At 37.6% G+C, this 16,637-nt stretch overlaps 1 protein-coding gene across 4 annotated transcripts in view; it reads left to right on the top strand.

Annotated features, from left to right (window-relative positions):
* The first annotated feature begins 2,477 nt into the window (after positions 1-2,477).
* The window catches only part of NRG4 (neuregulin 4), a 123,901-nt gene continuing 109,741 nt past the window's right edge, over positions 2,478-16,637 (top strand). For 3 of the 4 annotated variants that reach the window (XR_003006383.1, XM_024768972.1, XM_024768974.1), the window contains exons 1-2: positions 2,500-2,562; positions 7,962-8,052. The gene's annotated coding sequence lies outside the window, so the exon portion shown is untranslated. Of the gene's footprint in view, positions 2,563-7,961; positions 8,053-16,637 lie in introns of all 4 variants that reach the window. The other variant, XM_024768973.1, reaches the window with a different exon arrangement.

The following is a 16,637-nucleotide window of genomic DNA, read 5'->3' as shown; positions in this document are numbered from 1 at the left end:
GGGTTCGCGGAGAGAAGGTCTGAGGTGGAGGCCGGCGGGGCCGGGAAGCAACAAGTGCGGAGGCCGAGGGGGCCCCACCCGGGGAATTTCGTGCAGCCGAGAATAGAAACCTCCTCTGGCCTTGGTGCAGCGCTTTGCGGTTTCCAAAACTCTTTGCTAGTTGTTGGGCACATCCACACACGGCACCCCGTGAGGGAGCAAACGGCGGGCATTCACTGCCCTCTGAGGTTTGAGGCACGGAGAGGAAAACACCTCTTTGTGGCCGAGATCGAACCAGAATCAGAGACCCTTGACCCTTAGGCTGCTGTCTGGGAGAAAATTACCTGTCAGGACCTTCATTTGATGGTTTTAGCTCAGGACACTTATAGGACAGTGTTACTCAGCCTATTTTTTTTCTTTCCATTATCGTCCTCTTAAGAAAAGCCTTTTTAAACGTTTTGTTCACCAGTCCCTTCCTCCCCACCCGCCATGAAATTATAATACCATTCATATCCTGAATAGCTGTTTATGTACCATACGTGTATCTGTGCTTTATACATGAAAAGAGTAAGATTTCGCCCCTTGGAGATAACAACAACCCCGTGGAGAATGAATGCTTGCTTTAGGACCGTGGCTCTTGGTTTTAGCGGGTGGAGCAAGTGGAGTACGTGAGGGCTGTGGATGCACCCATAATACTCTCTGTAGGTTAAAGTCCTCCCATACAACTCTTTCTAATGTCTGTAGGTGCTGCTGTGAGCAGTGGAATACAATCACTTAAGCAGCTTCTGGATTCGGAATAGGTTTTGTTACTCGTCTCAATTCAGGCTAAACTAGCCATATTCCAGTAGGGTCCTGACATTTTTGCTAAAATACTTGAAAAGATTGGAAACCCTCTTTTCTAGAACGCTAAGTTCCAGGATGGGCTCTAGCTCTGCAGACAGCCTTGATTTCCGGTTCTCACACCTCTTCTAGAGTGGGTTTTTTGTTTTGTTTGTTTGTTTTTTGGTTAGGCCTATTTGGTCTCCCAGGAATGTCTTAGTCATTCTTACCTCTTCCTCCTCCCACCTCAGCTTTTCTAGCTAGAAGAAATCAAAACCCAGGTCACAGAATTGCCACAGGGGCTTGGATCATACTTTTCTTAGACACAGGAATTTCTAGGTAGGGAATGAGTATCGAATTTTGGCAAGTTGGGAAGTAAGTAAAATTCCTTCTTCAAGTCCTCCTTCATCTTTCAATGTTTCTTAACCCAGCTGTAATGGAATTTCAGAGGAACACAAAGCCCTTGGAGGTGATATTTGTAGAAGCTACCTGGGTTGCCAGAGGATTTTTTTCTACATTTAATGTGGACTGGAAAAGAGAAAGTGGGGATGAGTCAAGAAAACTTGGGAGGATGGATGGGATTGCTGGGTGGGTGGGTATAGTTTTCTGACAGGTGGTGGCAAAATTTCAACTACACTTTTAAAAAGTGTTAAAAAAAAAAAACAAAACCTCGGCATAGCTTGTTAAAGTTGTTTTCCACCCCATTCCCCCCCACCCTCACACTTAGTAGAACTCTAAAGACTTGATTAAAACCATTGAAAAGCATCCAGTTACAATGCTAGTTAAAAGAGTAGGACAAGTATTTTGAAACTTGCAGACAGAAAAATTGGAACACCACTTTGGTTTACCTGGAATCTTTGTAGTCTAATACCAGTTTTGGATTCAGGTGCAAGGCTACTTCAAGGGAAATTTTTTCCTACAACAGCTGTCAATGAAGACCCTCTAGAGAGAGAAAACTGGAAATTACAAGCTAACATATTTTATCTGTGTCTTTTAAGTGTGCTGCTTTGGAGTTTTTGTTTGTTTTTGTTTCTTTGTAATCTGAGTTCATGGAAAATGTAGGTACACCATTTTATGTGGTAGTGTGAAGTCAAAAAATCCCCAAACATGTGTAATTTATCAGCTCTATGCTGCTCCCTGGTGGTGTCGTACTTCACATCACCTATCCAAACTAAAATCTTCCGCTTCTTTAATTCTTTAGGATGTTGGAAACCTAAATCAGAGTTGTAGACAAGATGGTATTCTGCTTTCTCCAAACTTCTCCTGCTCTATTTTCAAATACCCTAAGTCCTAATACCCAAAGGAGGATTAGCCCTTGAGACTGATCAATTTGGAGGAACTGTGAAGATCTCTGGCAGGCCTCTTTAGTTTATTCTTAAATGTGTCTGTAAGAATCTCTTGAGGATACTTGATTAAAATCAGATATCGGAGCCTCACCTCAAACCCATTAAAATCTAATTTACAGGAGTGTGGCCTGTTATTTTTATTTTTAACTGTCCCAGGTGATTCTTATCAATGGGAGAGGTTGGGGAATCCTAGAGCTATAAAGGGAACAGGTGTGGCTTTAGTAGACTGTAGGTGACTAGTGAGAGGGATTTTGTGGGTGAAGGAGCCCCACAGCATAAAAGAAAATAGGACCTATACAGCAGGAGTAGAAGAAATTAACTGTAGTTTTAAGGCTTGTGTGTCACTTTCTTGCCAGATATATCTGCTTCTAATGTGGCTGTAATTGGCACGCTATCCCATACCAAAGTACCTTTTGAGGTAAGTCAGATTTTCTTTCAGTTAAAAAGACTGTCTTTTCAGGAGTACCAGAATCACATAACCAGAAAATTTGTGCATGTATGCAGCTGCAAGATTATGAGAAGGCAGACTGGAGATTATGTTGATCCTATGAATGAAAAAGATTGCTATGAGAGTTAAAATTTGTTCTCTTGAGGTAGCTGCTTGAAAAAGTAGGACATTTGAATCTGATGCCACATGAGTTGTGAAATTTTAAAATATCAAGAGATTTTAAGTTGTTAATGTTTATGTAAATGTTAATATTTTAAAACCTCTTCTGAATGTTGATTTCTGATGCACCCTCACTTATTTGGAACACACAGGGAGAAAGCCAATTTAAGTTAATGAAAAACTTGAAAAATGGAATATATGTGACTCTGATAATTATTTAAAAATTTAAGTATACATAATAACTGCTAACAAAATAGCTTTAAAAATTCTGCTGAGAGGGCTTTAATGAATAAATGTGATTGACTTGTAACTAGCAAAATTCATGTGCTTACATTCTATGTGGATAAAACAAAGCACAGTACCATGCACTGAATAGGTCCTCAATTAACATTCTTTTTAAAAACGTTTTCTCATAAGTAGCTTAAATACGCTTAATGTAGCGAGCCCATCTTCAAGGATAGTACCTCAGTGGCAGATTTCACCTTGAGCGGTGGCATGCCAGGAGTGGGGGCAATGAGAGCATCACTTGGGGTGTAGGCAACAAAAATTCTCATTGTCTGTAGGGAATTAAACTATAATAAACCCACTAAAAGTCTGTCCAATTTTTATTACCAGCAATTTCTATGTACCAGAAATTCTAAACAGTGTCAATGATAAAATATTTCTCCCTGAAAAATTTCTTATGAGTCTAGGTTCTAAACAATTACTGTAGTTACTGTTAAGTTTTAGTAATGTATATGTAAGCTTCAAATTAGCACATTTTAATTATTGATCCTTTAATAAATATCATATTCTACATAGAAGTTAAATCAGAGAACTCCCAGTTATACAGTTGGCCTTCAATAAACATAGACTCAGCTCTACAGATATTTTTCCAAATAAATTCATAAGAACAGGGTAATTCAAGGCTTCAGGTGCAGTTCATGTGTGCAGCCCCTTTGGTCCATATCTTTGCATTTATATAGTAGATTCTTAAGCAGTGATTGCATAGCGACTATAAGGATGAAGAAACAGACTTGATGACTTCAGTGTTGTCATTCTGTATGACCACTTAGGGTTTTCATTTTGCATGTAACATTTGAGGGAAACAAAGTCTAATATTTTTGGCTTGTAAGTACAAGTTTAGTTAATATGTGAAATTATTCTTCGGAATAATTGAATTAAAAAAATCTTTTACTTTGAAATTTGTTCTTTTTAAATTATTAATGTTTACTTCAAAACTGAAGAAGGAATCAATAGGAGGTGCAATGTTATTACTTAGTACTTCCACAAAACAATATGTAGGTTTAAGTTATTCCTTTTCTCAGAAACATGAATTCCGTTGCATTTTTCCTTTTTTGTACTATAATATTTATTTTATATTTGCATATAAGTGGAGTTGAGTAAAAGAATTTTCACTGTCTGTTTCTTTCCTGGCTATTATTATTTGTTTCATTTCACGGTCATTACTAAAAATAATTTTGTCATGTAGAGGAGGGTGTGTTAGAAAAAAAAATGATCCTTTTGGGTGTCATATTCTGAGTATACCACTGGGCTCAAGTGATCACAAAATAAATGGTATTCAAATTAAGTGAGCTTTATTATGTGTTTAATATCTGGAATTTTGCATGAGGAAACCGTTTGGGGGACACTGTTTATATGGCAAAATGAAATATCAGTGATTGTATATGTATTTTAAAACATAAAAATGATCTAGTATTCCAATTCTAGTCTAATTAGGCTATTTTAAAACCTAGCAAGTACATGTCCATGTGTTTATTGATAGACTCCTAATGATTACTGACATTTGTTAAATGCCTACAATGTGTCAGACATCATTCTGTGAGCTTTATTTGCATTAACTTTTTCATAAGTCCTGTTGGGAAGGTATAGTTGTTATCTCATTTTACAGATGAGAAAACTGAGGCACCGTAGGATTAAGTAATTTGCTCAAGAACACCCAGATAATAAGTGGAGGAACTAAGATTCAAACCTGGACAGTCTGATTCAGAGACCTCAAGTTCAACCCTACTGCCTCACATACACACACAAAGTTGTGGCTCAGTAAGCTTGAGGAATTAAGTGGGAAAAGCATTCTGGATTCCAGGGTTTCACCTCCAATTCATTCTTTAACTTTGAAAAAGGCAATTAAATGAATGTCTCTGATTTGGAGAGGGTTGAACTTGGTACATCTAGAAATTCTCTAAATTTCTTTCTAGCTCTAAATTTTTCTGTTTCTATGATTATTTTTATGTAAAGAAGAAAATTTGATTTTTCACTTATCTAACAGACTAAAAATGAACCAGAGGGGGAAAAAAAACTAGCATGATTAAATTTGAAGGTAGATAAATTTTGATATTTTGTAGTTACAAAATTATACTAATTTTTTTGAAAAAAATTTTATTTATTTATTTTTGGCTGTGTTGTGGGTCTTCGTTGCTGTGGGTGGGCTTTCTCTAGTTGCAGTGAGCGGGGGCTACTCTTCATTGCAGTGAGTGGGCTTCTCATTGCAGTGGCTTCTCTTGTTGTGGAGCACAGGCTCTAGGCGTGAGGGCTTCAGCAGTTGTGGCACGCGGGCTCAGTAGTTGTCACGGGCTCTAGAGCACAGGCTCAGTAGTTGTGGCGCACGGGCTTAGTTGCTCCACAGCATGTGGGTCTTCCTGGACCAGAGCTTGAACCTGTGTCCCCTGCATTGGCAGGCGGATTCTTAACCACTGTGCCACCAGGGAAGTCCTATGCTACTATTAAACTTTTCATGTTCATTATTCCTGTGACTACAGAAAGACCATAAACTTCTTTTTTTTAATTGAAATATAATTGCCTTACAATATTGTCTTAGTTTCGTGTGTACAGCACAGTGATTTTGGTTTTTTGCAAATTATATTTCATTATGGATTATTATAAGATATTGGGTATAATTCCCTGTGCTGTATAATAAATTCTTATTGTATCCATTATAATTTATCCCTCACCCTCTCCCCTTTGGTAACCATAAGTTTGTTTTCTATGTCTGAGTCTGTTTCTGTTTTGTATACAGATTCATGTGTATTAGTTTTAGATTCCACATATAAGTGATAGGTAGTATTTGTCTTTCTCTGACTTATTTCACGAAGCATAATATTCTCTAGGTCCATCCATGTTGCTGCAAATGGCAATATTCCATTCTTTCTAATGGCATTGTATATATACATATACACACATATGTATATATATTCCACAATTTATTTATCCATTCATCTGTTGATGGACATTTAGGTTGCTTCCATGGCTTGGCTATTATAAATAGTGCTACTGTGAACACTGAGGTGCATGTATCTTTTCGAATTAGAGTTTTCGGTTTTTTTCCTGGATATATACCCAGGAGTGGAATTGCCAGATCATTTGGTAGATCTGTTTTTAGTTTTTTTAAGGAACCTCCATACTGTTTTCCATAGTGGTTGCACCAATTTATATTCCCACCAATGGTGTATGAGTGTTTCCTTTTCTCCACACCCTCTGTAGCATTTATTATTTGTAGACTTATTGATGATAGCCATTCTACTAATGTGAGGTGATACCTCATTGTGGGTTTGATTTGCATTTCTCTAATAATTAGCGATGTTGAGCATCTTTGCATGTGGCTATTGGCCATCTGTATGTCTTCTTTGGAAAACTGTCTGTTTAGGTCTTCTGCCCATTTTTTGATTGAGTTGTTTTTTTTTTTGATATTGAGTTGTGTGAGCTGTTTGTATATTTTGAATATTAACCCCTTGTGGGTTGTATCATTTGCAAATATTTTCTCCCATTCCATAGGTTATCTTTTCATTTTGTTGATGGTTTCCTTTGCTGTGCGAAATCTTTTAAGTTTGATTAGGTCCCATTTGTTTATTTTTGCTTTCATTTCTTTTGCCTTGGGAGACTGATCTATGATTTATATCAAAGAATGTTTCACTTATGTTCCCTTCTAGGAATTTTATGGTGTCATATCTTACATTTAGGTCTGTAAACCATTTTGACTTTACTTTTGTATATGGTGTGAGAGAATGTTCTCATTTCATTGTTTTACATGTAGCTATCAAGTTTTCCCAGCACCATTTGTTGAAGAGGCTGTCTTTTCTCCATTGTATATTCTTGCCTCTGTTGTTGTAGATTAATTGAACATAGGTGAGTGGGATTATTTCTGGACTCTCTGTTCTGTTCCACTGATCTTTGTGTTTGTTTTTGTGCCAATACCATGCTGTTTTGATAGCTGTAGTCTTGTAGTATAGTCTGAAGTTTGGGAGGGTTATACCTCCAGCTTTTGTTCTTTTTTTCTTCAGGATTGCTTTGGCAGTTCTGAATCTTTTGTGGTTCCATATAAGTTTTAGGATTATTTGTTCTAGTTCTGTGAAAAATGTCATGGATATTTTGATAGACATTAAATCTGTAGATTGCTTTGGGAAGTATGGCCATTTTAACAATATTAATTCTTTCAGTCGAAGAGCACAGGCTATCTTTCCATTTCTTTGAATCATCCTCAGCTTTCTTTATCAATGTTTTATAGTTTTCAGCATATGGGTCTAGAAAGACCATAAACTTCTGAGGGATTGATTATGCATTCTGATAATTGGCTTGATATAAAAATTTATATTATTCATATATGCCACTTTTATATACTTAAGGTGTTCTGAGCCTTGACCACCTTCTTCATGCCGTATAAAGTAAAGCTCTTTGGGAAAAGGTACTTTTAAAGTGGAAGATAGATCATATTTTATACCACTTTTCCCTTTCTTTCTCATGAAGGTTACCACTTTATTGAAATGACAATCCTTATTAACTCTCTATCCATAATATTGTATGTAAAATTTTTTCTTGGTGGAGACATAACACAAAAAGTAACTTTCATAGAAAAAGAAATAAAATTCCTTGCCATCCCCCAAAAGTCTCTGTTTGAAAGGGTTTTTCTCCTCCCACACAATAATCTTCTAATAAAATTCTATTTCCCTCTTAATCCAGCTCCTAGCCTAGTATTTAGAAGTATTAACAATAAATAGTTTTCCTGAGGCTTAAAAAAGGGGAAGCAGGAGAAATTAAAAATATTAAAGTTTCTGTTACTTATTACGAAGTTCTTTGAGAGTATTACTAAGTAAAAGAAAAAGCCCATAAAATTTGTAAACAGATTCTACTCTTCTCTTCCATGTGTTGCTAAAATTGTTATATAAAATATTTTCTGTTTTTATTTTTCTTTATGGTGGCCACAATTTCTATCAAAGCAGAAGAAAAAGAGGTGAACTATAAAGTGAGAGCCAGTTTCATCTCTACTCTGCAATCTAGGAGAAAAACTTTCGCCCAAGGACAGGTCAGGTAAGTAATTATTTGTTAATTTATACTTTGTAATGTTTTGGGGCCATTTGTGGAGCCATAATTTGTCAACTATAGCCATAGATCATTGTTTTAATTCAACTAAGAGAAAATAGTGGTAGACTCCACATTATGGAAAGTTCTTTAACTTTTAAATTACAGAAGCTTGGGTCTCCATTCTAAAGTTGGAAAGGTGTGTGTGTATAGAGCCATGTTCAAGTATGTGTTAACTATTCATAAAAACATATTAAAAACAACAAACTTGTAAGCTGGTCTGGTCTTTGTAATTTAAAAATAATATGAATAGAATTAAAGAAGGTTAAGAAAGCCTTGGAGAACAAGAGTCTGGAAAACAGTTCAAGTTGTTGAGTTTAGAAGAGTGAAGGCTAAGGGATGATATTGCTTTTCAAGTAGTTGAGATGCTGACTTACTGAGGATGGTGCCTGTCCTTTTTCCATCTCTATAGAGGAAAAACAGCAGGAGAAATTTAGATAAGAAGAGTCAAAGCTTTTGAAATTCAGGATGTGTAAGATTAGAATGATTTACCTTGGGAAGTTGTAGAATCCTCTTTTTGGAAGGTCTTCTAAGTACACTGATCATCTGCCAAGAATAGCTTATATATCCATCATAAGGCCTTCTAATTTTCTGTTGCTACGGTTTATTTTGACAAACATATGGTGATTTATGTCTAAGGCAGTAGCTAACATGATATATTTCTAATGATAGAATATATGAACTAGTAGAACTTGACTTTAGGAGTATTATAGAAAATTATAAAGTTCTTTTATGAGCACAGAAGTAGTCATGTGTTTTATTCAGTTTGTTCCATTGTTGACCATGTGATCACCATTAACACGTTTAATTTTTCTGGTTCGTATAATGCTCTTCAAATACATATGTTACTGTCAACAGAAATTGAATCACCTCTATCAAGACTAGAGAGAAGGATGGGAGGATACATTTAAAGATGAGTGTGTTCAGATAGGATTGTTGAGAATGGCTCTCTGAAATGTGAGATAAGGTAGAGATTTCAAACAGTGGAGAGTGGGCCACAGTGTGCTGATCTGAAGATGGCATTTGGGAGCAAGGAAGAGGCTGTTCCTCACTTCTTCCCATCGATTCAGAGAAAGCAGAAAATAAGGACTAAATAAGTTATATTGGAAAAGGTGCCTTGTGATCTAAGGAGGAACCAGATTTTTATTAAGAGTAAACTGCAGAGGGACCTCCCTGGTGGTGCAGTGGTTAAGACTCCACATACCCAATGCAGGGGGCCCGGGTTCAATCCCTGGTCAGGGAACTAGATCCCACATGCACGCCACAACTAAGAGTTCGAGTCACAACTGAGGAGTATGCCTGCCACAACTAAGGAGCTGGTGAGCTGCAACTAAGGAGTCCTTGAGCTGCAACTAAGGAAGCCATGTGCAGCAACTAAGACCTGGTACAACCAAATAACTAAATAAATAAAATATTTTTTAAAAAGAGTAAACTGCAGAAAAGTGAAAAATAAATTTGGATAAAAGAGTTTTTCCTCAAATAAATGGACTGTCTAGTAGATGGGGGATAGGGCAGAGGGTAAAGAATGACAGAAGTTGAAGAATTGGGTGTGGAATGAGCGTGGTTGGGGGAGTTTGAGAGTGAAGATGTGCCAGTCACATGCAAAAGGGAAAAAAGACTTGTGCTGATGGAGACGAGTAAATAAAACAGAAGGGAAAGAAGTATTTGAGTAGGAGAGAAGAGTAGACATAGGTTAAAGGAAAATCAGGGCCATTTAGGATAATATTTCTTTGTGAGCAAGGAAGTATTAAACTTGACCAGTTAGGGAGGGTGGGAGGGAGACACAAGAGGGAGGGGATATGGGGATATATGTATATGTATAGCTGATTCACTTTGTTAAACAGCAGGAACTAACACACCATTGTAAAGCAGTTATACTCCAATAAAGATGTTTTAAAAAAAACTATGTACAGTAAGGAAAATGGGAATGGATGGTAATTACTCCAGGTCTGAGAAGGGTACACACATGTGAAAAACAACCAGGCTGAGTGACCCCTTATTTCAAGAAAAGTTTTCTGGGGCAGTGTTCAGAGACTTAATTCTGTTTGGACATTGGTTGTAGAGTTTCTAGGCTCCAAGGACATAGGAAACCTCCAGGAAGACCAGGATCAACACTGAGAGGTCAGTGGGGTTGGGAAGTGCTATGATTATTATCTCCTTCACATCTCTGTATAGAGCTGTAGCCTTTTGTAGGAGACATGCGTAATTCAAGACTATTCCTGGCAGCAAAGAATGGGAAGTTTGCTATTGCCATGTGGGCAGTAGCTTAAAAGAGTTTATAAGTCAATTACCAAGCAGCTTTGAAAGAGTGATTCTTTTTTTTTTTTTTTTTTTTTTGCGGTACGCGGGCCTCTCACTGCTGTGGCCTCTCCCGTTGCGGAGCACAGGCTCTGGACACGCAGGCTCAGCGGCCATGGCTCACGGGCCCAGCCGCTCCACGGCATGTGGGATCTCCCCAGACCAGGGCATGAACCCGTGTCCCCCTGCATCGGCAGGCGGACTCTCAATCACTGAGCCACCAGGGGAGCCCGAAACTGTGATTCTTGATGAATTATTAACTGGGGGGGATTTTGTGTTATTTCATATTTTGCATATAAAGTGAATCTTTATTATCAAATCATTTTACATTTGCATTAAATGCAACCATATACTATTAGATTTTCCAGTGAAGAATAATGATAGCTAACACCTGTTGAGTGCTTCTTGTGTTCCAGGCACCTTATATATATAAATTCATTTTATTTTCAGACAACTCTTTGAAGTAGGCACTATTATTCTGTCCCTCACTACCTCAAGCCTCACATATGGATGAGGAAAATTGGCACAAAGATTTGTGCCCGATTCTATGGTAGAATGTTCTAATGTGGAACTAGGATTTGCACTCTAGCCTTCTGGCTCCAGAGCCCATGCCCATAACCCCTACACTACTTATCTTTTTATACATAAAAATGGTGATTTGAGGGTTGCTTGGAAACTATTTTACTTTGAATGGTTGGTGACTCGAGTATGTTTATAGGTAGCACAATTTACATCAAAGAAAGTGGCTCTTGTGAGCAGCTACATGGAATGAAAATTGATTAAATGTTTTAAAGAAGTTCATGCCAATACACTCAGTGATGTAAAGGGCTATTGCTTGGGGCAGGCCAGCTGCTTTTATTCAAAAGACCACATTGGGTGGTATAACCTTAGTGAGTTTACTAGGGTCTAACTCTCAGTCTTGTGGTCTTAGAAACCTGATCTGGTCAGTAAGTGTCCCAAAGAGGATTAAATTAGTCTAACGACCTCATCAGCCTAATATGTAAAGCCAGAAAGCAAATTAATTTAAATATTGGGTTGGCCAAAAAGTTCGTTCGGGTTTTTCGGTAACATGGAAAAACCCAAACGACCTTTTTGGCCAACCCAATACAATGAGATAAAATTGTTACAAAAACCGGTTGTACCAGTAGGATCAGTGTATTTTCTTCCAGGTGGTGGATATAGATGGGAAACCAAATTATAAGAGGTTTCTTGGTGAACAGCAGGCACCATGAATATTTCTGGTTTTGGCTTTTCACAGTATTTATCTGTTTTATACATTTCTCAAGGATTTCATCAATAATAGCTGCTATTGGCATGTACTGTCAGTTCTTAAATTATAAATAGCCTCCACCCCTGTGCCCTTCCACCAGGGGCTCTGCTGCCGTAGAAACAGCTGTTGAATAAACATAGGTATTTTAGAGAATCTGTGGGTTCAGAATTGAAGGAAGGGAAGAGTCTGTGAAAAGCAGAGTTACTAAAGGGTGTTAATTTAAGGGATAGACTCCTAAGTAGGATGGGTATGCCTGAGTAGAGATCTCTTTACCTAAAGTGTATTTCTATAGCACTGCCTGAGGAGCTTCCCCCGCTTCTCTTATATTGCTTGAAATTTCACCAAATAGAGATTGCTTTTCATTTTTCAAACATTCTCTTAAAACTGTAAATGTCTATGCGTGGAGATATTCTTAGTGACCTTCCTTATACCCATTCCCTATTGCTTACCTTCATTTTGTTAGGGACAACAATGTTCCCAGCTTCAAGCAAAAAATCCTGACTAGTTGAAGCCAGTCATGACAATCCCATTCTCCTTTGCCAGTGATCATGAAGGGAAGGCTCCCAAGTTCAGGGATGGCTTTTGCTTTCCTGATAAAGAGAACAGTGGTGGCTGGTACTCTCCTCTTTTCCCCTTCTTTGTGCCTTAAATGCAGACATGAAGCCTGGAGATATAGCAGCCATCTTTGCAACTATGAGATGACAAGTATGAGAGAGAAAAGATGATTCTGACAAGCTGAGGACCATGAAGGAGAAGGATTGAAAGAGTCTGGACATTGTTGAACAGCTCTTCCAATCTTGGACTGCCTACCTCCAGACATTATGGAGAAAAATAAGGAAAGTTGTAACCCTTGTTATACAGTAGCAAAGCATTTGATTAATCTGTACCTGCTGTTCTGTGGAAGGCTGACTATGCAAACTGAGACTGTAGTGTTAGGAGAAATGAAAGGAAGAATTTGGAATATTGTGCTATATTGGTGACTTCTTGTGGCTTTTCAGTAGGATCCTACAGAAGGGAGTGAACTCAAATTAGTGCTCCTCAGCAAGCATGAAAGCAGAGAGGGCAGAAGAATATAGCTTTGCTCCAGAGGTATTCTGCCTTTAGCTTGTACTCAAAATTGACAAAAGAGCCCTGTAATTTGGAATTTTGTAGGGATTAAGGGTAGGACCTTCTTACCTAAGACTATTGTTGGAATTGCCTTGTCTGTTATGAGAGCTCAGAGGTCAGCGTCTAAGAGATTAGAATCTCCAGGCTTAAAGATTATTTCTGGAAATGTTTTTTGGGTGTGGTTGCTCACACAAGGAATTGATCTGAAGCAGACAGACCAGAAGCTTGATATGTTTTTGAGGGAACCTGCAGTACAAAGCTGGCGATTCCTTGTGATTGTCTCTACCTTCCAAGCAATCCTCATCCTTTCCTCCCTGAGTCAGACCAGTGTGAAGTAGGCTACAAAAGCTGTGGATCCCCTGGGAAAGACATCTGCTTCAAAACCTGCCTTAGAAATGGCTACAGAGAACAATGACAAAGCAGATCCTCCTGAGACTTAAAGTAGGCGCTGTCAGATTGACTGGCCAAGGGATTTACTTTATTGCCTGCCCAGGAATCTGTGATTTCTGTCTAGGAAGATATGATATAGATTGTGGATTGTTGACTACTGTGTACTTCCTCTTATCTCCCTTTCTTAATGGAATTTTTTGGGGGTCACTCTGTTCTTTCTTTTTCATCGTTGTATATATGTGAGGGGAGTGGTTAAGAGACAGCTTCCCTTTTAGCCATACAAATGGTCAGATAAGAGTTGTGATATTTGGACTTGATAGAGCAGACAGAAAATCAACCAAAGATCCTGCGTCATGCAGTAATTGGATGAGATAGTGGGGGATGAGTATGTTGAAGAGAGGATGAGTATGTTGTGTTTAACACATGTGTAAGAAGTATGTGTGTGCATATTGAGTTGAGGACTGGCAGACACTGTTGGCTGGCCAATCCATATCCATTTCTTACCTCTGCCATAAAAATTAGCAAAGTTAAATATTTGATTTTCCAGTCTTCTTTACTGCTACAGTAGTCATGTAATACAATTCTAGCCCATAAACCTGCTAGGGGACTTCATTGAAGGCTTTCCCTTTTTCTGATAAAAGGGTCAGACAGCGCTGGGGTTAACTTTTTTCTTGCTTTGACCTTAGATGTGATGCTTGGAGCTGCAGTGACCATCTTGAAAGCATTAGGCAACAAACACGAATATTAAAAGTAAATACACTCAGGATGGTGAAGCAAAAATATTGAAGATATGGATAGCACCATTGATGGGTAAACACCAACCTTAGCAATCACCAGTTCAAGATTTTTTGTCTTGTGAGAGAAGTGAATCCATATTTGTTTATGCTGTTGTGAACTGAATTCTCTGTTACCTGCAATCCAAAGCATTCTAAACTGATGCAGTATAAATGTCTCTTTCCTATACTGCAACCTCAAGGATAGTTTTTATTTGTTGGTTCATTTTTACCATGAAGTCTTATTAGTAAATAGTCATATGAAGTGAGGAAAATATTTTTTTCCAATGGATAATGGAACTTTTAATGGTATATTCACATAAAAGAACACTATACAGCAGTGAACAATCTACAACTGCATATGGCAATATGGATGAACCTCAGATATATAATACAGAGTGAAAGAAGCAGACATAGGACTTTCCTAGCAGTCCAGTGGTCAAGACTCTGTGCTTCAAATGCAGGGGGCGTGGGTTTGATCCCTGGAGGAAAAGATTTTTTTAAAAAAACTTTGACAATAGCCTGATTCACATATAAATTGCATTATTGATGCGTTACTGTTGACAGGCATCTCCTCCATATGTGACTTATCTTACATTTTTACTTTTTGGAGTAGAATATTGGCATGGCTCAGCATGCACATTTAATATAATTAGGGAACACCTTTTGGAAATTGGTTTCTCCTGCTGAGGTATACAGCAAGAAAAGCTAAAAATTGTTACAACCAAATAGAAGTCTTCAGGAAGAAATTGCTGACTGGAGTAGAACAGGTTCAATGTAAGTCTTGACTTTTGTATAGGACAATCTTTTATTTCTGCATCATTGACTACTAGTAAATGTTTACTACTTCCAAAATGATGTTTTACTCTAGAGCCTTTATATCAGAACATGTACTTTTTCTTCCAGTGTCCTTTTAAATGTTTTTGTTCATCATTTCAGAAAAATTTTTTATTCCAGTTTTTGACTCAACCATATGAGGTTCGTGATTGTACTTTTCTATTTTTGCCTTTCTTAAAATTAATTAGTGGTAATAGCCATGTGTGCCAGCTTTTTATATCAAAAGGAAATGCTTGAACACTAACCAAAGGTAAATATGGAATTAAGGAGAACAGACATATTTATTTGGATGTATTTTATAGAAAAATTACATTTGGCTTCAAGAAAAGCTAACTTTTTGTGTTCACATATTGACAAAATGTGATCCAAATCATTTTTTTCACTTCCTAAAAAAGTATTTTAATCTGAAAGTTTCTTTTAAAATACATTAAATTCTAAAAACAAAAGCTTTTATTTATTTATTTTATTATTATTATTATTATTTTTTGCAATATGCGGGCCTCTCACTGTTGTGGCCTCTCCCGTTGCGGAGCACAGGCTCCAGACACGCAGGCCCAGCAGCCATGGCTCACGGGCCCAGCCGCTCCGTGGCATGTGGGATCTTCCCGGACCGGGGCATGAACCCGTGTCCCCTGCATTGGCAGGCAGACTCTCAACCACTGCGCCACCAGGGAAGCCCTAAAAACAAAAGCTTTTAAATTATTTTTAGAATAAGCTGGAAAGGCCTGACACTGAAGATCCTATTATTACCATATCTAAATATACATGAAGTGATTTTGGCGTATTTAGATATATTGGTCTCCACTGTGATTTTCTTGCTTGCTGGTTTCATACATGACATTTTGCTTTCCTTTCCTGATGTACCCTGAGTCAGTCCTGCCAAAAAACTACTAATATTGTAAGACTAGCAAGCTAACATCTAAGTGGGAAATTCTTAAATATATGATAAGGATATTTTTAGCCAACCGATGAAAACTCTTTTTGATCTATTTCTACTAAGATTTGAACACTCTATAGAAAGAGTTTGAAACAGAGTGTAAAGCTTGGGGATTTTCTTGATTTAAATTACTCTTATTTTTAAGCATGTATTATTATTGGAGTGGTGGCTTTTATGACTACTGTATAAAGTCTGCTGGGTGATTCTCTATCTACTTTTTATGGTTAAGTTTGCTGGCTTAAATCCTATATGATGTACATGTGCCCATCTTCTTTCACTATGAGAAGCAGCCTTGCTAGGTGGATGCCTCCCACTCTGGCCTCATCTTATGCCATTATCTGTTCAAACTTCACAGGTGGTCTTTTAGTACAGGTACCCTAGTTATCTGACTGTTATCTAAGTTCCCACAGTTATGAGATTCCAAAGGGAAGCCAAAGTTATAATAACACTCACTAATGAACAAACCACTTATAAAATTGGTTGTCCCTCATGCATGCATCCTTGTCTAGCTTAGAGGCATTGTTGGCCAGTCTTTTTAAGATTGTTGAATACTCCTATAAAACACAAATACAATACAAGTGATTTTAGGGCAAAATTGTGAATCTTGAAAAGATGTAGGAGAGATGATGAAAATGATGTTGGTGAACTCAAATCACAAATGAAACCAATGACAAATGAAGATTTGGCAGAGTTAGGCCACAACAATTGAAAAATAGAGAAATTGCAATGATGATGATGACTCTCATTTCTTAAAATATTTGGATATCAGGATTAAAGGAGGGCCTTGGGAAAATTGTCAACAATGTCAAAATTTTTACAGCCTTCTTTACAACTGTCCATATGGAAACTAGACATTAGATGAAATCTGTTTATATATAACACAATTTTGTCAGAAAAATTATGCTCAAATCCCCACTTGATT

This window comes from Neophocaena asiaeorientalis, unplaced genomic scaffold, assembly GCF_003031525.2.
Source record: "Neophocaena asiaeorientalis asiaeorientalis breed wild unplaced genomic scaffold, Neophocaena_asiaeorientalis_V1.1 scaffold879, whole genome shotgun sequence".
Taxonomy (NCBI): Eukaryota; Metazoa; Chordata; class Mammalia; order Artiodactyla; family Phocoenidae; genus Neophocaena; species Neophocaena asiaeorientalis.
This window is presented reverse-complemented; position numbering and strand designations above follow the sequence as displayed.